This window comes from Tachypleus tridentatus, chromosome 9, assembly GCF_004210375.1.
Source record: "Tachypleus tridentatus isolate NWPU-2018 chromosome 9, ASM421037v1, whole genome shotgun sequence".
NCBI classification, from domain to species: domain Eukaryota; kingdom Metazoa; phylum Arthropoda; class Merostomata; order Xiphosura; family Limulidae; genus Tachypleus; species Tachypleus tridentatus.
In genome coordinates this window covers 53,965,651-53,993,311 of record NC_134833.1, presented here as the reverse complement: position 1 = coordinate 53,993,311, position 27,661 = coordinate 53,965,651, and positions in this window count along the sequence as shown.

Sequence of the window (27,661 nt, the reverse complement as noted above, 5' to 3'; positions counted from 1 at the left end):
GTTAATCGCGCCACTGTGGAATGCAAAATGCACATGTACATTTGCAGGCTATATAAATGATTTGCTTTTTGTCTCCTGAAAATGCTTTACTTGAGAATATAGAAAGTTCTTTGAGCTTTCATTCTTGCTTTTAACTTTATGCAAGAAATCATTGTGCATGTTTGAAACGTTGGAGTCGTCAACTGATTACTTTTGTTGAGTCTTTGCACAAGAACTGTCAGTTTAACGTATATTTCTTAAACTTATCCAAATGGAAAATCATTAAAAGAAACAACTTATTTAAACTATTTGACGCTAAAACGAAGCAATAGGACAAAAACTATCGGTGATTTGTCAATATATTCTTTAATTTTGTCAAAACTAGTGTAAGGAAGGTTGTCAATAGTTACCGTAACTTCTGTAAAAATATGATAATGTATTACTGTTTTATATTGCAAAATCTCTTTGTTCCTTTTATTTAAAAAAAAAAAAGAGTGACGATTCCTGTTAAAATTGTTTGCTAAAGACTGGCAAAAGTTTATTTATTTTGCTACAGCAAATTAATATTTTATTGGTTATTGCAAATGGTCATAAATATTTACTTCAGCGTATATGATGACGTGTTCTTACAATTCAATTGATCACCGTATTGAGATTGTTTTCTTACCACAGATGAAGTTCGAAGAATGTGAATCCTGAAGAATATATCATATCAATTGAATTAGTAAACTAATCTTATTTTACACAAATATCCATAATTTCGGTCAACGCATACTTGTGAATACGACACTATAATGCATTCATGAAAACATGTTTCAAATAATTCTTTGAGGCTTTCAAAAGTTTTCGAGCTTTGCTTTGAGGTGACAGACATTAACCCAAAGAATTAAAACGTCACTTATAGTAAATATGAAACAAATATTTAAATTACTTCTTAATACACCTAAAACAAGTTAAAATAAATGAACATCATATTTAATACACCTTAGATAAAGCAAAAAGAATAAACGTCATACCTAATACACCTGAGGATAGATAAAATAAATGAACGTGATACTTAACACCTGATGCAAAGTCAAATGAATGAGCTTCGTATTTAATACACTTGAGAATGAACGTTTGTTATTTACTTGTATGACATTTCATTCACTACAAATGAGTTAAATGAACGTATTTGGAATGTTGTATTTTTTAAACATCAGACTGCTTATTATTGGGAAACAATTAAACGTGAATTTTAATCTATCATTAGATTATTGTTGTACTATGCGCTTCATCAATAACCCCTTATTTCATGAAGAGAAAATGATGATGTGAAGGCCTAATCTAGTCTTTTATTCACTGCTTCTTGCTATATATATATATATATCAAAACCAATACTCCATTATCTTGGAAACATCTTCCACTTGCATAACAAACAATGTTATTTCTAGCTGGAAGTAGCTGAAAAACGTATAATATTTAGTTGAAGACCGTAGATTTGAGGGACACTAGTCATCAAATTGCTATACCTTATGGACAATGGTACACCAGAAAGTATACCATTCATAAAATGTTTAATATTCAGTATGAAATTGTATAATTTGATGCTGCAACTTATATTAGGGAAAATTTGTTAAGTAGATGGTCTTAAATTATGGAAGAAAGTTTTGTTGTGAAGCTATATAAATATAATAATACATAATTATTAGTGACCAATTTAAACCAAAAATATATCACTCTATCCAAACTAGAAGAAAATTGAAAAATATATATAAAATATTAGCTTTGAAAACCAAATACTTAAAACGAATTATGAAACATCTAACGTCTCTATATTTTCAATTTAGTGTCTGTAAAAATAGCTTTAAAATACATAATTATAAAAAGTTTTTTGTGTGTATCGATAACATTTTTATTGAAGATTTTGTCACAAGAGTTAAATATTTTTCTATTAAATTATTATTTTGAGCTAGAAATGTAAATACGTTGAGATGAATGACGTTCTAGGATTTTGTTTTCTTTTAAATTGTTTGTTTGTTTGTTTGATTGAACTTGAGCACAAAGCTGCACAATTGGCTATCTGTGATCTGTTCGCCATGTGTATCGAAACCCGGTTTCTAGCAGTGTGAATTCACAGACTTATTGATGTGCCACTGGGAGCGTTTCCTTTGAAACACCTCTGAAGTAACATAATTTGTGAAGCATGATGTTTAACTTACATATATACATTTAAAACATTGTTAAATTATCTTTCACCCCAGCTAAGTATCCGGAATTACAACGTTAAAATCCAGGCTTCGATTCTTTTCGGTTAACAGAGAGCAGATAGCAAAACGTTCTAGTTTTACTCCAAAACAAACAAGCAAAAAAATAAATATATTTTAAATTATCTTCAAGAGTTTATTCATAGATGTATCTAAACTATTTACTTTCTGAATGAACAAAACTGAAACTAAATAGTTTTAAAATACAAGGAAGTAGTTCTAACTGAAAAAATTACAAAAACATTAATATATCTAAATTTTTTGTATCTACTAGTACTACATTTCAGTTTTTTACATTTTGCTTTCGCTTTCAATTTTACTTTTATAACAAAATTTATTAGCCTAACCTACCATTAAAAAGAATGTATATTCATATAGTATACCATTTTAATGATTTAGTTTCATATAACTCACCATTATTATGAAGCGTATAGATATAATCTTATGGCGTTTACCATAAAATTTGGTTTAAATCACTGTGATTAAGAAAATGCAATATTATTAGACAGAGAGAAACACAAAGAATTTGAAAAATATTTACCTAATAACCAACGAGCAGTGTGATAGATTGTTGGGCGGAGAACAATATCAGTAGTAGATAACTGTACTGAAATAGCAGCTGTGATTACACATTGTGTAGAAAAGACCTCTGAAGTGTAGTCATTACACTAAACAGTTTCACTTACTTAGATCGTTTGTCTTCTCGTTATGCGTTAATGAACAGTTAATTCACTGCTAAGTAAGATTGATTAGATTTCTCTAGCATGACTAGAAGCCATAATATATGATTTATGGCAAAACACCGATCTAATATTCTTGCAAATTTTAACATCAAGATTCACGTTACGTTAACATTGTGTACATGGATATCCTGTTATTCTCTAATTAAAGTACAGGTAATTATTATTTATCCTGTCCTTTTTATTACTGTTTCTAATAATACTAATACTAGAAGATCTGATTATACGCATAGATATCCCAACATAATGTAATTAATTCACCAAGTACTGATTATTTGACAAGCCAATTGTATCATTGTTTCTGATATAGTGATAGACGTATTAATTATATGTACAAATATCCTGATATTATCTAATTAGACTACCGAATAATGATTAATTGAGAAGCATTTTTATTATTTTTTCCAATAAAGATACTAGAAGTATTGATTTAAAACTAATTCTACATTGTGATTGTATTAGTTTATTGACATTAAACTATTGTATAAGAGTCCTTAAATAAAGCAATATAACTCATATAAAAGTAATTCTATACAGAGATAGAATTGAAATAAAATTCATTCTATACAATAACAGCAAAGACAATTTTAAAATTCAATTTACAAATTGATTTCACTATTAAATGTAAAAGTTATTTTACACAATAATGGTAATCTTTATTTGAAAATAACATTTAATTTTGAAAGATTATTTTACATCTATAATTTTATCCGATGATTTTGTTCAAATTTTGTTCTTTGTATCCATTTTCTTAAATATACGTACTATTTAAAAATATTTGTATAAACATGTGTGTGTTTTTTTCTTATAGCAAAGTCACAAAGGGTTATCTGCTCAGCCCACCGAGGGGAATCGAACCCCTGATTTTAGCGTTGTAAATCCGGAGACATTGTATAAACATAAATGAATAGAAATCTTAAGAGTATCGTATTCATAACCATCTGCGTTTTTAGTTTAGACGAATTCTATTCACGTAGTCGTTAATATTTCTCTAAATTTTCTTTCCAAACTGGTCAGAGCTTAACTTATAAATAATTCCATTCACTAATAATTCATCCAGTTTGTAACATGAATCTGAATAGATTATCTTCTGTTTTTCAAACATTCCAAATGGGTAGGATCGAGAGGTGGCGCTACAAACCACGTTAGTATGTTGGATTTACGAGACTTGGGATCGAGAGATGGCGCTACAAAACCTGGTTTGCGTTAATAGTTAAAGGTGCGTTACAAAAGTTAAATAGCTTTTTCGGTCAGCAGAGATGCCGATAGTTTTAAAATTATGAATAGATTTGTCTGAACTATTACAAACACAAGGTGTCGTTCAGGTGAATAAACACTCCTTCAAGATTGTAGCATCATTAACTAGATATTTTATATTAATTTATTGTAATTGTATCCATGAAATACTGTAATACAAAGCTGGCGAATTTTTCGAAAAACGACAAAACGAATATTCGATAATCTAACCACAGATCGATCAAGTGCATAATTTGACTTGAACTAATTAGGACTAACAAAGATTGAAATAAAACGACGTTACCATGTGATTTGTTCAACAACATTATTCCAGAACTTTCCAGTCTACTAAAATACCTCCGAGTGGTATAGTGGTAAGTCTGTAAGATTACGACGCTAAAATTCCTGTCAGAACACAGATAGCCCTTGTGTGACTTAGCGATTAACAGCAACCAAACTTATTTGAAAACTGTAAATGGTGCTTTGGATATGTTGTGTAAGATATAATTATTAGACAGTCCACAGCTGAAGTAAAATAATAAGAAATTTGTTTATTTTTGGAATTTCGCACAAATCTACTAGAGGGCTATCTGTGCTAGCCGTCCCTAATTTAGCAGTGTAAGACCAGAGGGAAGGCAGCTAGTCATCACCACTCACCACCAACTCTTGGGCTACTCTTTTACCAACGGATAGTGGGATTGACTGGCACATTATAACTCCCCCACAGCTGGAAGGACGAGCATGTTTGTGCGACGAGGATTCGAACCCGCGACCCTCGAATTACGAGTCGAACACCTTAACCCACCTGATCATGCCGGACCGAAATAATAAGATACAGTATAGTTGAGATTAAATTACACATAGACTAAAATTTATTTGTAACATCTATTGTATAGTATTACCTTGTAAAGTTTGCTGCAATACCTGCTCAGTGAGCGTTTACCGTACAAAATAAATAGCATGCAAATATATAATAAATACCTCACACTTCCTTTAAAAAGTTCTATTTCTGAAGTTTCATTTATCGGCCTTACTTAGAAACATATCAAAATATTCATCAGGATCAGAAACGCCTGAAGTGAATAAATCACAGAATGCATTAATAACATACATATAGCGTGTAATTCGTGGTTAAATTCGGTTTTTATATCACGAAAGGGGTGGTTTCTTGGTTGTTATATTGGTTATGCAACGGGTAGTTTTAAAATACTTAACTAGGATGCAGATATATTTTTGGTTGATTTATTATCCACAGTAAACAGTCGCCTTCTTTATTTGTCGTGTTGGATTTATTCGATAATTCTGTCCCATTATAACTTGAGTGTGTGTGTGAATGTTGTGACTGGGGGGTTACTTTTCTAATTAACATCACATTCTTTGTGTTACGTATTAGAATTAATCTCACATTATTCGTTAAGCCTGATTACGTTTATACTGTGTTTCTGGTAGCAGTTATGCGATGGCTGCAGCTAAGTCGTTAGCGTACCCAGACTGTTTATCCGAAGATTCATGGTTCACATCGCTTTTACCATAAAATCTCTTTGGAGCATTTAAAAACAAAATTGTCCCAGTAATTATAGCAATAATCTTAGAGCTGTTGTGGGGAAAGTTTTGGAAAATCTGTTAAAAGATATTTTTGAAAGTCAGTTAACAAAGGTTAGAATTTTATTGGATAGTTAACAAAGTTTCACTGAAGATAGACTTTAGAAATGTTTTGATATTCTTTGAAAAGGTTACTGTATATGTAGATGTGGATAACAGTATAGTTATGGTATATTAGGATTTTCAGAAAGCATTTAACAAGGTGCCACATTCAAGACAAAACAAATTGTCTGTGTAGGTGTGTGGGATAAGTTAACTAGCTGAATAGAAGAGTTGCCTTATAAAAGAAAGCAGAGGGTTGTTATAAATGGAATTCAGACAAACTAAATTAATGTCACAAGTGGAGTACCTCAGAGCTCAGTCTTAGAACCTTTGCTCTTTTTGCTTTACATGAATGACTAGATGAAATAATAGACAATAAATTACTTAAATTTACTGATGGTACCAAAGTATTGCTAGCTGTGAAAAAGATGCTACTGCTTTACAAAAGAATTATAAATATAATACGTATGAGAATAACCTTAACAATGTTATTAAAGAAAGACATCTTGATGTAGTAGTTGATGAGTCTCTAAAGCCATCGAAGCAGTGTGTTGTTGCTAGTGGTAAAGAAAATAGGATTTTAGGTTGTATCTACAGAAACGTTGAATACAAGTCTAAAGAGGTTAGAATGTCAATGTATTAGTCACTGGTAGGCCAAATTTGGAATACTTGTGAAGTCTTGAGCTCCTTGCCATAAGAAAGACATTGAATTGTTGGAAAAGGTTTAAAGGAGAGTTACTAGAACGTAATGTTGTACATGTAGCTTCCGTGTACACTTATGGAAAGCTTAAAGCTTCTTTTTTATAGATACTGACACTGTGACAGTCATTTTGTGGTGATACCAAAAGAGATTTAAGTCTCTTAAAACTGTTTTCTATTGAAAAAAAGAAGAGCTAGTGGGAAACTCATTGAAATGTTTAAGCTTGTAAAGCGAATTGATAAACTCGGAAACATAATATTTTTTTCATATTTAACAATGAGAGTAGAAGGAATATGGGACATAAGTAAGTGTAACTTACACACAATAAATGGATTCAAAAGATGTAAGTGTTATTAACACACAATGAATGGATTCAATTGATGTTAGTGCACTTAACACAAAATAAATAGATTCATCAGATATAAGTGTAAATATGTTACAATAAACGATTTCAAGAGATGTAAGTGTAACTGAAACACAATAAAAGTATTCAACAGATGTAAGCTTACATAACGTACAATAAATGGATTCAACGGATGTAAGCCTTACTGACACGCAATAAATGGATGTTATTTATTTGCAAGTGAAAACCATGAGAGAAAGATAGGAAAATTGTATAGCGTGCATGCTGTGTTCTCTGTTGTGCTCACATTTTCTTTGTCTAGACTCCATGACATTGTACAAGCTGGTATCTACCGCTTCTATCTCGGATACCAGAATTTTTTCATTCACTCTTATTACCCAAGCGACAAAAGGGTATTTCTGAATACAGAGATTACGCGCTATTCATCAAGATTGCTTCACATTTATTTCTAGGGAAAGTCTTATGATCCAGAAATTCCTTTTCAGTTCTTAAGTTCCTCAACTCTTTTTTCTTTGTAAGTGTACTACTAAATTCAAGAGAGATAAAAACAAATAAATCAAGCAACTAAATTATATTCTACTAGATCAAACAAATACTAAAAATAAGATATTTAATCCACAATATATTTGCATATACTTAACAATATTTAGACAGTATCCTTTCAAGTAATGCTAGAGCTAATCTACAGTATGTTTATAATAGTTTTTACTCACTAATAAGATTGTTGTCACATGTGATTTCCCCACATTGTGTAAAAAAGGCGGGCTTTATCCAACAAGCCTTGGATATTTTTCATTTTAATCTACGGGTCTCGGCGCCAGTAAAGGCCCGTCATGGCCAGGTGGGTTATGGCGTTCGTTTCGTAATCTGAGGGTCGCGGGATCGAATCCCCGTCGCACCAAACATGCTCGTCCTTTCAGCCGTGGGGGCAATATAATGTGACAGTCAATCTCACTATTCGTTGGTAAAAGAGTAGCCCAAGAATTGGTGGTGGGTGATGATGACTAGCTGCCTTCCTTCCAGTCTTACACTGCTAAATTAGGGAAGGTTAGCGCAGATAGCCCTCCAGTAGCTTTGCACGAAATTCATAAACAAACAAACTTTAATCTACGATTTTTAATAACTGAGGAAGTTCACCCAAAACTTTTACAAGGGAAGATTCAGAGAAACTCTATTGATCAGACTTTTCGGTTGATTATTCAACAAGTGATATTTTTTCCTGTTTCTGTACACGTACGCCTGTATATGTGGAAAAAATTTTAGCATTTACCACTATAACTATTTTTAACCTGAACCTACTTCTTTTAAGAGCATTCTTGGATTGTGTTTTTTCCAGTGTAGACATTGCTTGCTTTTCTCAGACCTAAGTAAGTAAACATACAAAGAATTGCTTTTCTGTAGTACAAGAATAGAAACGAGAGAAGGATTATTTAAAGATAAGACAATCTTGGGATAAGTTCGTTAGGAAATACTTATCTTCAATAAAACTAATATCTGCTACAGTGACGTTTAAATTAACACCTATAGTTTCTTGTATTTATTTAACCTTCTCTCGAGTAAATATTGTCTATTAGTTAACATTTTGTAGGGATAAATATTGTTATTTTTAAATTAAGGTGATCTTGGTGACTTTATCGTTACCAATTGAATATTCTATAGGAATATGTTATCAAGTGACATTCAATAACAGAACGGTTCAAAGAATATACAGAATTCAAATACTCAAAGTGTTTTACTCAGCGTGTTTAGGGTACTAGTAAATGACAGTTCTTTTACGATACCAAATTTAAGGCCTCCTAGTGGCTCAGCAGTATATCTGCGGACTTATAATTATCGAATCCGAGTTCCGATGCCCCTGACGGGAAGAGCACAGATAGCCCATTTTGTGGCTTTGTTCATAACTTCAATAAAGAAACAAAAACCAAATTTACGAAGAATAAAACTATTTCTATTGCAGCAGCTTAATATAGATAGTGTTAGGATAGTATTAGCTACTGAAATCTGTTGGTTAGTACAATAGCAAGAAGGGTAAATCTACATATCTAGCTGCAGCTTAATATAGATTGTAAAAAAACCGGTGACAGTGATAGGAGCCGTTTATTAGCAACAACTATAATACCAAAAATAATTATCTAGCCAGGAATTGTTATAGTTAGTGATATTACGATATTAAGTGATAATAAGACATTTGTACAGTTTATCAACTTGAAAAGAGAAGTCAAAGCCTCCACCTTTCGTAAAATGATCGCCCCAGCAGTGTAAGTTATTAAATTGCTATACATGTACGTGCAACTCGTTCCTTGGGAGTAAGTTAAAGTTAAGGCCTAGCTTATCAAAGCAAGTAAAAATATATTTGTTCTTTAAGGGCCTCTAAACTCAGCAGAGAAAGATTTATAAACACCTAACAGTTAGTGTGAGATGTATCATCGTCTTAAAATAATTTCTTTGAAACCAAGGTAATGTGGAGATTATAATAGTGGTTTTCGACTTTTGAAAAAGAATCGAAAGACAGTGTTAAGTACAATTTCACCTTTCTCGTATGTTAGCGGTGCAAACTTGTTTAACTTGGTCTTATTCTGATGGGAGCAATGTCATGTTGAAGAGCAAATAAGAAACCCGAAAATGCATTTCAATGCACTTTTTTAGTGTTTTGAGAAAGTAATATATTTGTAGATTATTTAGAAAACTATTATACAAAAATAAAAATCCATCTTACAAGTAAACTCGCTATGGCAGCCATTTTCACTCAGCAGACACAAACTTTGGTTTGTTTAAAGGCATGCATCTTAATGTTATATCTGTTTTACATTGCCTTATACACAGGATAATTCATTGCAGGCCTAACCAAACTGTATTTAAAATATCATGTTTACCTGTGCTGGTAAATTTTCCATAAAATTTGTAATAAAAAAGCTATTATTACCTCGTAGTTTCAGGCGTTACAAAAGGCGAGAAACCTTACAACGTTCTTTTAATACAGACTCATGCTTTTGGAAAACAGAAAAGATAGCGTGAGACTACCCTATACTTCCATTTAGAATTATGGTTTCTTTAAGTCTTATTATACATTCTTTAATTTTATCTAGCGATACCTTATTATTTGAAATATCGTTCTTATTTGTATTAATACATGTTTTATCCTCATAGAACAATAAACTTACTTTAAACACGCAATATTTATCTTACTTATATTAACCTTTTCTAGATTCTTCTGAGTTTATTGACTTGATAAATACATGCGCTGAAAACTATAATAACGTGTATGGAAAGATAATAAGACAACACGTTATTTCGGCGTGTTGTCTTCATACTGTTTTCTGTTTGTTTCCAATTTTACACACACACATATATGATTTGTCCATTACCTTCTATGGCCAAGTTATAATCGCATAAATGATATTTGGGTCTCGTGATGACGTAAGGAGATGGTTTTGAACCATCTTATATTCACAACCACAAATACTAAGCCAGTCAGCTGTAATAGGAAAACATTTTGAAGCTGTTTGGTTCTCTAGATGAATGTTATACACGTAATTTTCAACCGGGTTTTCATATTCTTCGAGAAATTTCATAATAGCCATTTTCGCCTTATTTTATACCAAATATGTAATATAATTTTTTTCTCCAGTTTAATGTGTTTTGTTTTTGTTTTTGCAATGAATAAATAAAGAAGGTTTCTGAAATGCTCAGCCACATCGCTGATACATATCGCTGGCAGCGCAATTATGAATAATATCTGAGCAATAGAAACTGAGCATACTAGTAATCTAATTTTACTTAAAGAGTACAAGTTCTTACATGCTAAATACAGGACAGTAATCCTCTGGTCATCAACGTGTTAATATAATGTACTGGATCTATAGTTATATGTATTTAACGTGTTAGTTTACAGATTATATTATCTTATCTATATAATGCTAATATAGATCACCGATTTTCTGATTTAATCTAATCAATGTGTTCTTTTAATTTACTGAATCTCTGATTTTATCTAATTAACGTGCTAATTTAGTTTACAGTTCTCTGATTTTAACTAATTAATGAGTGAATATAGTTAACTGATTCTCATTTTATTTACTTAACGTAGTAATATAGTTTACAAAATCTCTGATTTTATCTAATTAACGCGATAATACGGTTTATTAATATCATGATTTTATCTAGCTAACGTGCTAATATAACTTGTGGTTCTATGAATTTATCTAACTTATTAATGTTATTAACAAACTTATTAACGTATTAACAACGTTTTTAACTTTTTAGGTCACCTTCAGGTTAACAAACAGAGAGTTTGTAACTGACACTTGCCGGGCACGTGTCTAAACTAAAATCCATAGTGTGTGAAAACTACACTGAAAAACACAATACCAACATTATTTATAAAATACAATGCAACAACAGCTACAACTTTTTTATGAGGGAAACAGGCAGAAAAATAGAAATCAGATAAAATAAACACAACATAACCACATAAAACATCTAGATACTAATTAGTGAAACAAATATAAACTCACACAAGCCCTACTTGTACAACAACTAAAACTAAACCAATATTAGGAACATCTTTATACCTATACTAATTAATAACCACGGCCCGGCACGGTCAGGTGGGTTAAGGCGTTCGACTCGTAATCTGAGGGTCGCGGGTTCGCATTCCGGTCGCACCAAACATGCCCGCCCTTTCAGCCGTGGGGGCGTTATAATTTTTCGGTCAATCCCACTATTCGTTGGTAAAAACAGTAGCCCAAGAGTTGTCGATGGGTAGTGATGACTAGTTGCCTTCCCTCTAGTCTTACACTGCTAAATTAAGGACGGCTAGCACAGATAGCCCTCGAGTAGCTTTGTGCGAAATTCATAAAACAAACAGACAAACAATTAATAACCTAACAACTAACTGCAACGCACCCTACAATCCCCTACCCGTTTACACTCTCGTCCCTAAAACATGTGCCAGGCAAGGGTCAGTTGTAAACTTTCTCTTTGTTAACCTGAAGACGAAGTGAGAAGGTCGAAACGTTATTCTCTGCTTTATTAGTAAAAATGTTAATACCCGTACCAGTTGTCCTGGGACACATTTTTACTTCAAGTGAATTTCTCGTCATTTCTCGTTGTTCTGTACTTCATTTTAATTAAAGTTCTAATACCCGTACTATCGCTCTTAAGAATACATTTTTACTCCAAATGGGTTTCTCGTCATCACGAGATTCAAATGATATCAGTGAAACGAACATAAAATAAATAGATTCAACAAATGTAAGTGTAAATAAGATACAAGAAGTGGATTTAAGAGATTCATTTACTCTCCGCTTGACTATCTTTACTAAATGAAATTGAGGAACTAGATCACTGGTGGTCAAGAATCATGGCTTTTTTTAACTAATGTCTGGGTTTCAAACTCCAGAGATTCAATTCAACCTTTGATATTCCAGAAATTCAGGTAGCAGTTAACGTTAAACACCATGATTAATCATATAATGAGGAAACTTTTTCTTGGAAAATTCTGAGTTCGGATGTAGAACATGTGCTGTTTTGTAAATAAGAATAAACTAGTTAAGTCTGAGTTATCGGCGTTTTTATATATCTGAATTTAAAACGCTGGAGAGGAGTTAGCCTATCAACAGTACCCACCGCTAATCCTTGTGCTACCCTAATGGAATAGTGAGATTTGAAAGTCACTCTTATAACGCACCCACAGGAGTAATGTTTTTTCATGGCGCTTTTGTGACGCAAACAAGGAATGTCAATTACATAGTTCTTAACTGAATTATTGGGCTATATTCGGCTTTAAGTACAGTAGAACTTTGAATTTATTTATTTATTTCGATTTTTTTTAATGGGTTAGATTTAAAAGTAATTTTCTCCCGTTTACTATTAAAATAACTCCGTTATATCTTGTTATAAACTTATTACTCTGAATAGAACTATTTACACAAATATACTGTTAGAAAATAACTTTTCTCTTCACTCGTTCTTTGACACAAATGGTTTGAAATGCTTCTGCATTGTTATTATATTTTTATGCAGCTTTAGTTTAAAAACATATTTATAATTATATTGTAATATACTGTGCTTCATAAAACGTAGATCTGAACATTCATGGTTTACGCCCTGTTATCGCCCAAAAATTTGTAATTTGTACTTTGGAGTAGAAGGCGCTTTGCAACATTAACTCATTGTTCTGACTAATAGGAGTAGCCCAAGAGTCGAGAAATTAGTGACAACTAGCGTAGATTAACGTCCAGTTGCTAGGCGCGAATATCTGATAACAAACAATCAAACAGTTTTTCTTACAAGTTACGTATAGTTCATAGCTTGACATTTCACATTAGCTAATGGAATACTTAATGTATTTTTACAGTTAAAATAATGTATCTCTGTATACCTTCTCTGTCCTATCTTCTGTACCTTTTTTACCATTACTTCCTTGCAGTAAAACGTAAGCGGTCTTGTTAGAAGAAAGTATGATTTTTCTTATGTAAAATTCTAATTCCTAAGTAATGCAACTTGATAAGTATGTTACCTAATTTCATTCATTTGTACTAATAGGAAACGATTCGAAGAAATTACACGAAGTTCGAATTAGTTTCTTTTTCTAGTTATTTCCTCAGAGAACAGTCAGTGAACATATCTTTCCGAATTAACTTAAGCACTCAAATTCTTTGCTTTGTAAATGGTACACTTTTACTAGGAAATTATGATCTCTGCCAAAATGTCTTTAATTTGATACTAATCTTGGGTAAAGGCACGAGCGGGTGTAAAATTAAAAACATGCTCTTCATTATCTTAATGGTTTCTTCGGAAATACCTAACCTAATTTACTTTGCAATTTTGTTTACTCAAAGTACTTGTGGTGTTTCATTTTTATGTGCTCTACTTCTTACTGAACCTTGTTGGTTCTGTGCACATAGGAACGTTATTAGACAGATGAGATTATTATGTGTTCTCAAGAACACACACTCAGTTCGTTTTATCTGAGCACGAGAGTTACAAACTGCTGAGACTGGTAGTCTTGGCACCACTGCTATTCCTCTCGTGATTATGATTTGAATTTCATATTCTAAAATGTGTATATTCAGTCCATATTAACCCAAGCCAATAATATTCTTATACTTGTATGATCAATGTTCTTTGAGATAAAAGACTAGGGTTAGTAAAGGGTATTTTGTTTCTGTCATTGAATTAAAAGATAGAAAGCTTCCTAGATATCCGAGTAACGTGTTTTATCTACTACATTCACATGTACATTCAAGTGAAAAACAAAACATTTCTTTAGAAAACACAGTTCGTAGTAGTCTAAACGATTTTTAAAACTGAATCATATGTCTTCCCTATAGTAAAATTACTAGCATTATCGATTAATAAATCCATAATTCATGTGGCGTGTCAGGTACATGTGTTGAAGGGATTTTCAAAATACCAACATACCTAAATATCCAGAAGGAATAGCTTCTGTTCAGTTATTTACATATGATGAAAGCGTATATTTATTTATTATATCTTTAAGTGTGATGTTGCGTAGTAGTTATATCACAATAAAAGTTATTGGTTTTTTTTTGAGTAAGATTTTATGTAATTTCCTAAGAAATATCAAATCATTTTTGATGCTTATATATGTCAGAATTTATAGCAAAACAATATTGGTGTTCAGAAAAATAGCAGGAAATTATATGTGAAAAAAAAACAAAACGTGTAAATAACATTTGAAAAACCAAAACATATTCATTAAACGCATTTTATTCTGGAAGATATAATCATTCATTTTTCAAAGATTAAGTCACAATTAGATGATATCAAGTTTACAAAATACTTGATCTTTTCAGAGAAACATAAAGGCCATGTTTTGACTCCTTATATGTTGTACACTGTAATCTGAATGGGCTAGTTATGTTATTTGCAGAACGATCTAATAATAAGGATATATTTAAGAAATGTTTAGAAATTCGTCATACAGCTTTTATAGCTTAAGTTTTGATAAAGTTATTCAGAACATTAGTAGTGACATGTGCTGTTGTAAGACAATAGCAATACTTATGAAAGGCCTGGCATGGACAAACGCGTAAGGCGTGCGACTCGTAATCCGGGGTTTGCGCCCGCGTCACGCTAAACATGCTCGCCCTCCCAGTCGTGGGGGCGTATAATGTGACGGTCAATTCCACTATTCGTTGGTAAAAGAGCAGCCCAAGAGTTGGCGGTGGGTGGTGATGACTAGCTGCCTTCCCTCTAGTCTTACACTGCTAAATTAGGGACGGCTAGCACCGATAGCCCTCGAGTAGCTTTGTGCGAAATTCCAAAACAAACAACTATTCCACCAAAGATTTTTTTCTCTTTTTATGTTTGCACGTTGAAATATGAACCAATAGAAGAAAGAGCACCCCATATGCTGATACTTATGTGAAATATTATCGCAATTTTAGCTTGGTCTAAAAGTAAAAGAAAAAAATACACACGTTCTTATTCCAATAAGTGTATTTTCTTCGAGAAACAAAAGATATTATAAACTCAGCTTATCACGGTAAACTGCATCGTTTTGATGAAAGTGTGCGTGCCAACATTCCCTCGTGTAAAGAGTTGAGCGTCACGCCATCTCCTGGTTTTATTTATCTGCTGATGATCCGAAGCCGTTTGATCTATACTTGCAGCCACATTGACGCGCTATCTTTGTACACAACAAACCCGTTTTTACGCAAGTGTCTGCTTGCGTTCACATCCGATCCCAAGCGCAGTCACGTAATTCGACAGAGACAAATACACTTCTCCAATATATCGAAGAGCGTTTTCTAACATACTTTCCTTTTTGTGTAACGTAGGTGGAGTCGGTGAATATTTTTTCCCTACCGACAAGGGAACGAATTGATTGATATATTGAATAAAAAATAGTATCATATATATATTCGCAGACGGATGACCCAAATTTATAAATAGATCTAGTAGAATTAATGCTAAAATGACGCGTTATTATCTTGAGCATTTTAATTATACAACTATGAAATCCAGTAACAATATTTTTGAATTTTCTTGTAGGTTAATTGAAAGCTAGGAAGTCCCTTGTTAATTTATTTCAAACTTAGTCTAGATGTTTAGCCTTAATAAAGTGCCAATCTGAATGTCTCTGGTATTTCACATGTTAGTTGTATGTCGGTGACATTGTAAAAGATATTCTGACCGAAGGCAATGAGGATTATTAGTCCTTCTTTTGCCTTCAAAATATAAACATTGGCTTCAAAAATACTTAACATCTTATCTTTCATTCTTATTGTTGAAGTCAACTTGTATATACATGATGATGAGAAACTCACTTGAAAAAAAAAAGTATTCTCAAGTCGGCTTGTATGGGTATTAAAGCTTTAATAAAACTAAACTACAGAGCAGCTTTTCGGCCTTCTTAGGTCATTTTTAGGTTAACAAAGCCTTTTCATTTACTCAATATTATATTAAACTTCTCCTTGAATTTTCACTTCTATATTGTGAATATTACATTGCTTTCGTTGTTTCAATTGTTGTTTGTAAGTAAGCACAAAGTTATAGAAAGGGCTATCTATAATCTGCCTACCATGGATATCGAAACCCGGTTTCTAGCATTGTAAGTCTGCAGATATACCGCTGTGTGATTTGGGAGCGCTATATGTTAGAAGGCGTAAACAAAAGATACCTAATTTCTAAATTAGCTACACAATGGAATATCTGTGCTCTGCCCACCACGGGTATCAAAACCCGGTGTCTAACGTTGTAAGGCCACAGACATTACACTGTGCAACAGAGAAGAGGATCGTTCTTCTCTGTCACACACATATTCGCATTTGCTCTTGAAAACCAAGTTTATAATCTACAGTTATTAACCGGATCTGTTTACCTGTCAAAGTTATCAGATGTCAATCCAAAATATTCACTCTAAATTGGAGGCTAGTTACAATTCAAAAGCTAGAAGAGCTTGTTGGTTGTCTTGAATTTCACTCAAAGGTATTCGAGGACTATCTGTGCTAGCCTTCCTCAGTTTCGAAATGATAGACTATGGGAAGACAGCTGCTCAAAAACACCCACCTCCAACTTTCAGAGTTACTCTTTATCAAGGAGTAGTGGGATTGACATTATAAAGCCCCAAAGGTTGATAGGATTCCAACCCGCGGCTTGGACTTTGCCAAGATATACAGGCGTTTCTTTAATGACCTTCTTGCTGATCTTATTTATTTATAATTTTACCAGAGCACCTTACTTTCGACAAAATTTGCCGTGGTTTAACTATTAGCAACATGGGAGACATGTTTCTGACATGAACACGTATTTTGATAAAATTATAATCTAGGAATACTATAATTGAATAAAAATCATCTATTTGTTCATAATGTAAGAATTCGCTTTTAATACTTTCATTTTTTTATCCCCATAAGAACAACAATTCTACAATTAACAATAGAAACTTATAGATTATTCTTTGGTTTGTTACAACAAATCCACAGTGAGTTCTTGTTTTATGGACCTATATACAGGTAATATAGTAACAGAACGCAAATAACACGTTTTCTTTATACTGAAATAATTCGAAGAACGCGTCCTTTAAGAAATTATAATCTATTAGTTGCTGTCACTGGAAGATAGAAGACAGTGTAAAATAAAAGTTACTGTGTCCGATTGTTTGTCAGAGAAAGAATGGATGTCTTTTTTAAACTATTATTACATTAGAAATTTTTGACAAAAAATATCTCTCATATATGCAATAACCTTCGTAACTTCAAGAAAGTTTTAATTTTCCTTGAATTTGGTTTAAGAGAATCTTATTGTTCTCTTAGACCGCGAGTATAAATAGACCATTAGAATTCAAGTTTGTAAAACAGCTAAACTACTGTCACTGAACACTAGGAAGAAATACTAATTTTCGATTGATGTTAGGATTCGAAGTTTCTATTCTTTCCAATAGAAAGCATTTGATTTTCCAGCGTTATTGGGAATATTTGATTTTTTATTTAATTTCGCGCAAAGCTACACAAGAACTATCTGCGCTGGCCGTCCCTAATTTAGCAGTGTAAGACTAGAGGGAAGGCAGCTAGTCATCACTACCCACCGCCAACTCTTGGGCTACTCTTTTACCAACTAACAATGGTATTGACCGTCATATTATAATGTACCCACTGCTGGGGGACAACTTACGGTACGTAAGTTGGAGAGAAAAAGTTGAAATACGTATTCCTATAAAACTATTGTTTATACGCAACGGAGGACTTAATCTATGGTTTCTTTACACAGTATTGTGTATTTAACTACTACTAACACAGCAGTGTTTTCACAAACAATACAAAATTGGTTACCTAAATAAAGTCTTGTCATAAGTATATATGTTCGTGTATGATACTATTTTCAGTACAAAACATTTCTGTTGTGTCTTTTTCTAGTCAGTTTAGTATTACAACTTTCAAAACTTTCATTTGAGTTTTACACAATCAGATTGAGGGTTATATAAAATATGAACTTCAGCGAAGGAAAATAGTTTGAGTTGATTCTAAAAAAATAATGTTTACATTTTGCTGATATCGTCAAGAGTTGTTGCTTAGACGTGATTCTTACAAAATAAGTTAAAATAAACTTTAGAACAACGAAAAATTTTAAATTGCATTCATATACCAAAACTGAAGCTTCTTACATTTCGCGCAAAACTTTTGTCCAAACTTAACATCAGTTGATTTCATTTTTTTATTCAGAATATCAAAATTAAAAAAAATAAAGAGTTTGGTCCGTGTGCACTCTGAAGTTTTAGTTGTGGCCTAAAAAGGCATAGCAGAGTATAATAACATGCGTGACACGACTTTAGATATCCTCAGCCTTTGTATTTACGTACTATTCTCTCGCCAGTTACTTCTTTTGTTTTCTGTAAAAAATGGCAAAAAATCTTTAATATAAAACTAGGGTTGGAAAGAAGTATAATTGTGAATAATCTACATGGAATAAGCTGGTACTCGCATTTGTTCCCGTTAAGCTCAGAACTATATTTTCTCTTTGTTTGTTTGTTTTTTCAGAATTTTCTTGCAGCGTTAGAAAAAGGCTATATGCGCTGAGGCTAAGCGATGCTAGACTAGAGGGTAGTCAATTTCTTAACATAACGATTGTCTGACCGCATAACGGAATTCGGCCGTCGTTCTTTTAACGAGCCCACAGTTCGAAGCACGAAGTTAGTTTTTTCAGCAACGGGAGAACAATCTATGTCACTTTAATGTCAATTTGCTAGTCGATTTAGAATTTGAACTTTCAAAACACCACTCCTTTCGTGTTCAGAGTTTTACACGATAAGTTGGTGTGCTCATGACATGTAGGTTTCAGTGAAGGGAAATTATTTTGAGTTCATGGTGAAGGAATGATATTACTGATATCGTAACAAGTTGTTATTTAGATGTCACTCTTAGACAGTAGGTTAAAATAAACTTTAGAAGAAACAATCTTAAAATCGCATTTACAGTTCGGTACGATAACTAATAAGCAATTTCAAATCTTTAGGCTTAGTAATCTACTAATGTTCTCTTTATATCATGAGTTATACAATATTTAAACATATTCTTGAATTAGCATTTATTAGATAATTATATTGTTTTGATAAATTAAACGTCATGAATGCTGCTCTGGTATCGGAAAAGTAGTATTTTCTAATGAGAGATAAATTAACTTCAATTCTGACACTAACAGGAAACGATATGGTTTTTAAGCCTGAATATTACTGTTTCCTTCAATACCTCATTGTTTTACATTGTCGTTGTAAGAAAATAGCAATGGAAATATTGCAGTAAAACTAAATTGTCTCAGAACTCTTAAAGTTTAATGTTAATAAACGTGTATTCAAAAGGACAGTTATACCTTATCCTGACAGTATTCTGTCTATTTTATATTTGACAAAATGTTATTTAAATTATATTTTTCGGGCAAAGTGAAATAACAAGATATTTTATAGTGAAAATTTGCCTAGTATTTGATCATGTCCTTTTCAACGTTTCACTTATTGCGAAATTGTTTTCCATAACTGCTTATATCTTAATAACCTACATTGTTGTTGTAAGTTTAAAAGAAACTAAGCTTATATTATAATAAACGTTTTTATCTTTAGAAATTAGTATGTTAAATATAAAAAAAACTCACAAAACTGGGAATATAACAAGTAGGAACGAATGTTGTTTTGGGAGGTTTCTTGCCAAGTTTCTTGAAGAGAAAGACGGGTAGATTGTATTAGCTGGAGTGACACATATTTTTCTGTGTCCATCCGGCCATGAAAACTAATTTCCTGAAGCTTACAGCTTTCATCTTTTCGTCTACCAAATATTTCGCTACTTTTATCTCGTTTGTATTTCTATTGAGTTCATGAGGACCACTTTTTTTTCTATCTTTCGTTAACGATATTTTCTAATCTATATAACATTAATGCATTTCGAAATGCTGCTTATAACTGAAATATATAAGTATATATAATAGATATAATCGTTTTTGTCCAAAATATGTATCCATGTAAACTTCTTCTTGTTCCGTAGTAATGAAATTTTTTTTTACATTGCTATAGATTTGGGTTGATGATTTGACAGTTAACTTTGTTATGGTCAAGCACTTTGCATAATTAGTATCATTAAGTTCACTTTTGCCTCATTAGAGTTGGAATTGTGAATTTATCTTTGTCTTTGTTTTACAGACCTGTGACACATCCCGACAAAAATATATTTCTGTTCTGTATAGCATTTCGGAAAACCCTGATCACCTCGTGGTCTGTTACAAATCGTCGTTTTCTTGTCAAAGTCGTTCACGTAATTTAAAGTGAACTTTTTCTTCACTGATGCGACAAGCTTTCATCTCGCAAGTACAAAGTATTTTGTGCGTTCATAGATTATGTGCTTCACTGAAATACCAAGATCTTTCAGAATAATCTTATGTTGAATGGGGGATATGCAACTTGTTAACAACTACTTTCAGTGATGCGTGTTATGGCAAGGACCCTAGATTTACACAAAGGGAACTAAAAACAAAAACAGCATATAGAGATTTAAGTTCCCATTTATCGCAATGATGAAGAAAATTATATAATGTGTAGTGTCACTAGTTTGTCATGTTATTTAATAATAATACGTTTTATATAACATCATTGATAACTTTCACAGAAGAGGATATTCTGGGCGATCATTGTACAAGCTCAAAAAAGTAGGGACAGTTCATGGTATAGTGGGAAACTGGTGACATCACATAACTGTGCTGAACAACTGAAATGTCCTGGGTTTTCCATTTCTTTTTTCTTCCCCTTTTGAAAATCTTTTCTGATGTCTTCCGCTACAGCGGTAAGTCTACGGATTTACAAAGCTAAAATCAGGGGTTCGATTCCCCTCTGTGGAACAGGAGATAGTCCGATGCTGCATTGCTATAAGAAAAACACACAACTTTTCTCGAAAAGGGTGGGAAGTTTGCTTACATTTCTAAGAATAACAGTTGATAGTTTGTCCAGAACGAAACATATAGTATGAAACATGGTACCAAGGCTCGCATCTGTATCGACATACTATTGCAAGTAATTGTTATAAAGCGCGATTAGCACACCTTACGCAATATCTAGAGGTAGATAAGAAATATTGTTATTTTTTATCCTGTATACCGCGAAATAAACCTCTCATTTCAACGTTGTGGGTCTGTAAACCTGTCGCTGACCCTGAGGGATGAAATAATAAGAGAAAATTGTTTAAATTAACTCATGTTAATTACATGAAAGTTTTTGAAACTTTAAATTATTTATGTTCGAAATGTTTCTTGGTTTATCCATCCATCAAATTGCTTGTGTGAGTGTTATATGAGGGATAATCGTTTGTTTTTCTGAAATGATTAGAAGAACTACAATAATAACTACAATTATCAATATTACACTAACAAAAGTATCTATCACTCCAAACTTTCTGTTTAGACATCTTGAATACAACAAAGTAGAATATAACCAGTTACTTGAACAATAAAAGTAATTCCATTACAAATAATATTACACTAATAAAGTTTCATTGAGGTCTAACATATATATTTGAGTATACAGTCATCATATTGCTCCCTGTGACTGAAGGGCGAGTATGTTAGGAAACGGATTTCGATCCGGCAACTTGCAGACTGTGAGTCAATAAACTCAATATCCTTAACCATCAGGTCATGCCAGGTAATACACGAGTTAGTGAAATACAATTTGATGTTATTTTTCGATACAAGTTAATACACTTTTCCTCTATATAGCATATAAATATTATCACTTTATCGCTGTTGGTAGTGACGCTGAAATACAAATGAAGATAATGCGCAGTTATTAGCGAGGTCTTGGAGTGGCCTAATGATAGTTTACCAAAGCAAAAAATATACGGTTGAACCTTGGAGTCTCCGACTTAACCGTTTAGTCCACGTGTCACAATAAACTGAATTATATATTATATTTTAGCACACTAGTGGCACAGCGGTAAGCCTGAATCTTTATGACGATAAAAGTCTGGCTTCGATATCAACTGTTTGCACAAAACAGATAGCCTGCTGTGTTCTTTTTGTTTAACAGTAAAACAAACGAAGTGATATTATAATATATTATATTTTCCTAAGCCCTTAACATTATAATAAAAAATAAAGAGGCGTTTCTATATAAGTAATTCTCTTTATATGAAACTATATTTTCAGGTGTAATGATACATTTTGTTTGGCATTCAAACAGATTTCTAAATGATCAGTTGTTATTATACAGGCTATTTTTTAACTTAGGTTACTCAATTATTTATTATTTAATAGTACAAAACTGACCATTCGTTTACTATTACTTTTTCATATTTCCATTATTATTGCAGCCCAGCATGACGAGACTCGAATCTCCGTTACACCAAACATACTGTTTTTTTTTTGTCCGTGGAACGTTATAGCTTACGGTCAATCCCAATCTTCGTTGGTAAAAAAGTAGCCCAAGAAGTGAGTGATGATGACTAACTGCCTCTACTCTTACACTGCTCAATTAGGGATGGATAGCGCAGATAGCCCTGTTGTAACTTTCTGTAAAATTCAAAACAAACAAACATTATTGCTCTATAAATCATTTACTGAGATAATTAATTCTTGTATTTTAGACGCACACAGTTTATGAATATTTAGAATAGTTGTATTTTACTTATCTTTTCCATGGATGTTTGATAAGCTCAAATATCAACAATAGGTTTATTCTTCAAGGAATGATCTACATCTAAGTTTCTGTGGCCTGAAAAAAAACAAATTTTATGAATTATAATTCTATTTAAATTATTTAAAATTTTAGAATTTTTAAGTAGTTGTATCAGGCTAGGAGTGAAAAAATATCGAGTTTACATTGTTCGTTTTCTATGAAAACGCTTTTTATAACTTCATGGAATGTTAAAACTCGGGAAATAAATTTGATAGGCTTGTGAAAAGCAAAATTGCTGCAGTTAATGGTAGATGTAGAACGGAAAAATCAGGAAAATATAATTTTCAAAACTATTAATTCTACCTTCTTAAAGCTTTTTTTCTTTACTTTTGTTGTTGAACTGGAAAAAAAAAAACATTTTTTCCCCTATAAAAGACATTTAATTAAAGAACGAAATATCGAAGTAATTTTTAGTGGAAGCTTTATACAAGAAGAATATACGTTTATTTTTTATATAATTTAGTTTGACAAGTTTAGTATTTTGATGTGTAATACACAGTCATTAAAATTTATTATACAAAAATGCTTTAACAGAATCTTTCCTTAGGAAGTAATAACGTGTGGAAACGTATTTGGTTTGAAAACAAAATCCGCAAATGCTTTGTCTAAAGAACTTTTTTCACTAATACAACACATAAAAACAAGAAATATTTTTTCTTGTATGATTTTAAAGTATTTATTTGTTATCAACCGTAGTTGTAATAGGTCACTCTTATAATTTTTATTAATATCTTTAGTACAATACTTTTTATGAACACGTAGGTTAATGGAGGATTGTATTAATGACACATTTTCTATACTAGTGAGAAACACAAAGTGTGGGGTAAGGAAGAGGAGGCTATTACTTTATATCTCTCACTAATTATAACATAAGGTAAAATATTAAAAGTACAATAGCTTATTCTAGAATGGAAGCATTTAAAATTCATGCAACTTATTGGTTAGTGTGCCGGATTATGGATCAGAAAACCCAAGGCTCGAAACGAGATATCTTACTAAAAATATTTCGTCTGTTTAGTTGCTGGCGCCTTGGAAAAATCGGTTCCCGCTAATTGGTTCAGAGTAAACGTGTAAGCAACAGTTACTGCTAGCTGTTGCTTAGTTTTGATAGACAAATATTTTTAAGTTACAGGATTTCTAATAATATTTTTGTCAGATAACAATTTTTGTTTGTTTGTTTTTTTGGAATTTCGCACAAAGCTACTCGAGGGCTATCTGTGCTAGCCGTCCCTAATTTAGCAGTGTAAGAATAGAGGGAAGGCAGCTAGTCATCACCACCCACCGCCAACTCTTGGGCTACTCTTTTACCAACGAATAGTGGGATTGACCGTCACATTATACACCCCTACGGCTGGGAGGGCGAGCATGTTTAACGCGACGCGGGCGCGAACCCGCGACCCTCATATTACTAGTCGCACGCCTTACGCGCTTGGCCATGCCAGGCCCAGATAACAATAATAAGATTTATTACAGAAGGGCCCGGCTTGGCCAGGTGATTAGAGAGCTCGAATTGTAACATGAAAGTTGCGGGTTCGAATCTCTGTCACACCAAACATGCCGTGAGAGCGTTATAATATGCGGTCAATCCTGCTATTCGTTGGTAAAAGAGTAGCCCAAGAGTTGGCGGTGGGCGATGATGACTAGCTGCCTTCTCTCTAGTTTTACACTGCTAAATAAGAGACGGTTAGCGCAAATAGCCCTCTTGTAGATGTGCACGAAATTCAAAACAAACAAGGCCCAGCATCTCTAGGTGGTTATGGCGCTCGATTCATAATCCGAGGGTAACGAGTTCGAATCCCCATCACATCAAACATGCTCGCCCTTTCAGCGGTGGGGGTGTTATATATTACGATCAATTCTAATGCTAAATTAGGGATCCCTAGCACAGATAGCCCTCGTGTAGCTTTGCACGAAAATAAAAAAACAAACACAAACAAATCATGATAGAAGATGCGCAGTATTGATATTTGGAGATGAAGTGTGTCAGCGTTGAACTAGTACCAGCCTCACAAAGTACGAAATATTAAACTGCACTAAAAAAACCATTGGATGCGCTTTTCCGGAAATTTTTCCTTTTCTAAATATTTTTTAATGATAAGTACAGTGGTTTGAGAGATAAGTAATAACATTTAAAACTAAAGTGTATTCTTTAACTGAACGGTGTAAAGTCCCTAAAAGAGCGAGGCACGAACAGTCGTTTGTGTAATTGTACATAAAATGCCACTGTGTTGAATGTTTAGTCCAGTTATCATCCAGATTTGTTCTATAATTAAAGTACGCATTGCGACATAATTTAAAAAATACTATTTTCAAAAGTAATAAAATTTTGTTCACTTAGTTAAACTGTGTGAAGGCACATACTATCCATACTTACGTCCCCCGTTAGGACAAAGTAAGTTAATCAATATACAGCACCACATTTCAGGAGTTGATTCTCTGCGGTAAACGCAGCAGAAACCCAATGTTACTTTGCTCTAAAATAAAAACAAAATCATACTCATATTCTACTATCATTATGATATCAAAGGTCCATGCCAACGTGGTGTTAAAAAGCAAAGCCATAAATGGGGTTGTGAGCCATTCGTTCCAGTATTTTGAGCTGTAACACACGCACCGTTCGTTGAATGAAAAGGTATTCTTGCTACATTGCTTTCGTTTGATGTTGGCTTTACTTAGGTGGGCGCTCATTTGTGGCATTAAAATAGTAGAAATGAAATGGTTGTCAACACTAAACTGTTCGTCTAACTGTTTTATCCATTCACTTTCGAGCTTAAGACGGTTCATCCGAGTTTTTGTACCAAATTTCAACTTTAACTCTGGATTCTGACATCAGAAAAGCAGACGAATAGCTTTGCGTTATACAGAATAAAACTATATTTACTTTAAAACAATAGTTAGTGGATCAAAACTAGAATTTTCTATCCTTGGACAAGTTTGATTGTATTATTCAGTAAAATAAAATAGCAAATAATGCCCACTCCAGTCTCATTAACGATACGGATACAGATTGTAGGCTTTAGTTTACAAAAAAATCTGAACAAAAAGTTTCAACAGGTATATCTAGCTAATGGTAATACGTCTTATTCAAAATAAACTTAAACGTAAATAAAATAATTCACTAAACTCTCCATTTACGATTCTTCTCGGTGATTTTTCTTTTTCAAGAGTTACGTTATGTAGAATGACATATTGTCAGTTATCACAACCTATTTTCTTGGCGCCTAAGGAGTTCTTTCTAGGAAGCTGGTCTTTCTAGTCAACAGTCCTAAATTAGAGAAAACTTTGTATATCTTCAACTTGTTGTCTCTAACCTGGCCGTTTAATCCATGTATTGCTTTCAAGTTGAAAATACAAAATATCAGTTTTATTAAATTTCATCTATTTAACTTGACGATGAATGTTTTTTTAATTTACAAAAAATAAGTTATAACACTTCGATACCAATTTGTTTTAATTCTGTTCTTATCCTATCATCTCAAAATTCTGTGATTATCCCCATATTATGAACAATGAATTTTGTGAAACAAAAGAAGGCACTAATTATTTTTATTGGGAATTTATAGTTATCCCGGGTGTAACATAGGGTGGAAGGAGTCAACTCAGAATGCTACCCTCCTTAGGTCACTTTTCGGAGGCTTAGAGCAAACATATAAGTTTAGTGATACTCGCCATTTGTAAGGGGACATATATAAACATATATTGTACACGTTAGCACCGTAAAACGTAATGTTAGTTTCAGTCTTCAACACCACTTAATAAATCTCCTCCATGAATAATGGTTTATGTTTCTAAAGAGCAACAGATTGATAAACAAACAAGTCAATAGATAATACTCTTATGTTATTAACACAGTTTCGTTTTTTTCTGTGTTTGATCTGCAAATCCTTTACCAATGCAAAAACTGTCCATTAGTGGTACAGCGATATGTCTGCGGACTCACACCCCTAGAAACCGGGTTTCCATATCCGTGGTGGGCAGAGCTCACATAGCCCATTGTGTAGCTTTGAGCTTAATCTCAAATAAACGAGTGCAACATATATAAGTAGTAAATAGTGATACTTTCATTTACTTGGAGTATTTTTTACGTGGAAACTTTGTCGCTTTGATAAGCGTATTTTTTGTATTATTATAATAATAATTTAAAAAAGACCTCGAACATTTGAATTTACTAAGTTAACGTTACGTTTATAAGCTTAAAACACTAAAATTCTGGGTTCTATTCCTTCACAAGTAGATCATTCAGCAGGTATATAAATCAATAAGAAATATATTTTTAATCAAAGCTGGAACAATAATTCATTCCTTGTCATGTAGTAGTATTTACCTAAGATTTTAGTTAAAAGTCAGAGCTTGCATATACACGTTTCTTACATAATTTATCTATGACTAAGAAAGTAATTGCATTTTTATGGCATTTACAGAGTATTATTAATAACGTATAAACCTAGACTTTTTATATATACAAATGAAAACATTTAGATTTTTTTAATGTGCCGAAAATTAAGAATAATATTTGTTCGTGTTAACGCGAAGCTATGTAATAAGCCATCAACGTTGTGCCATCATGAAAAATG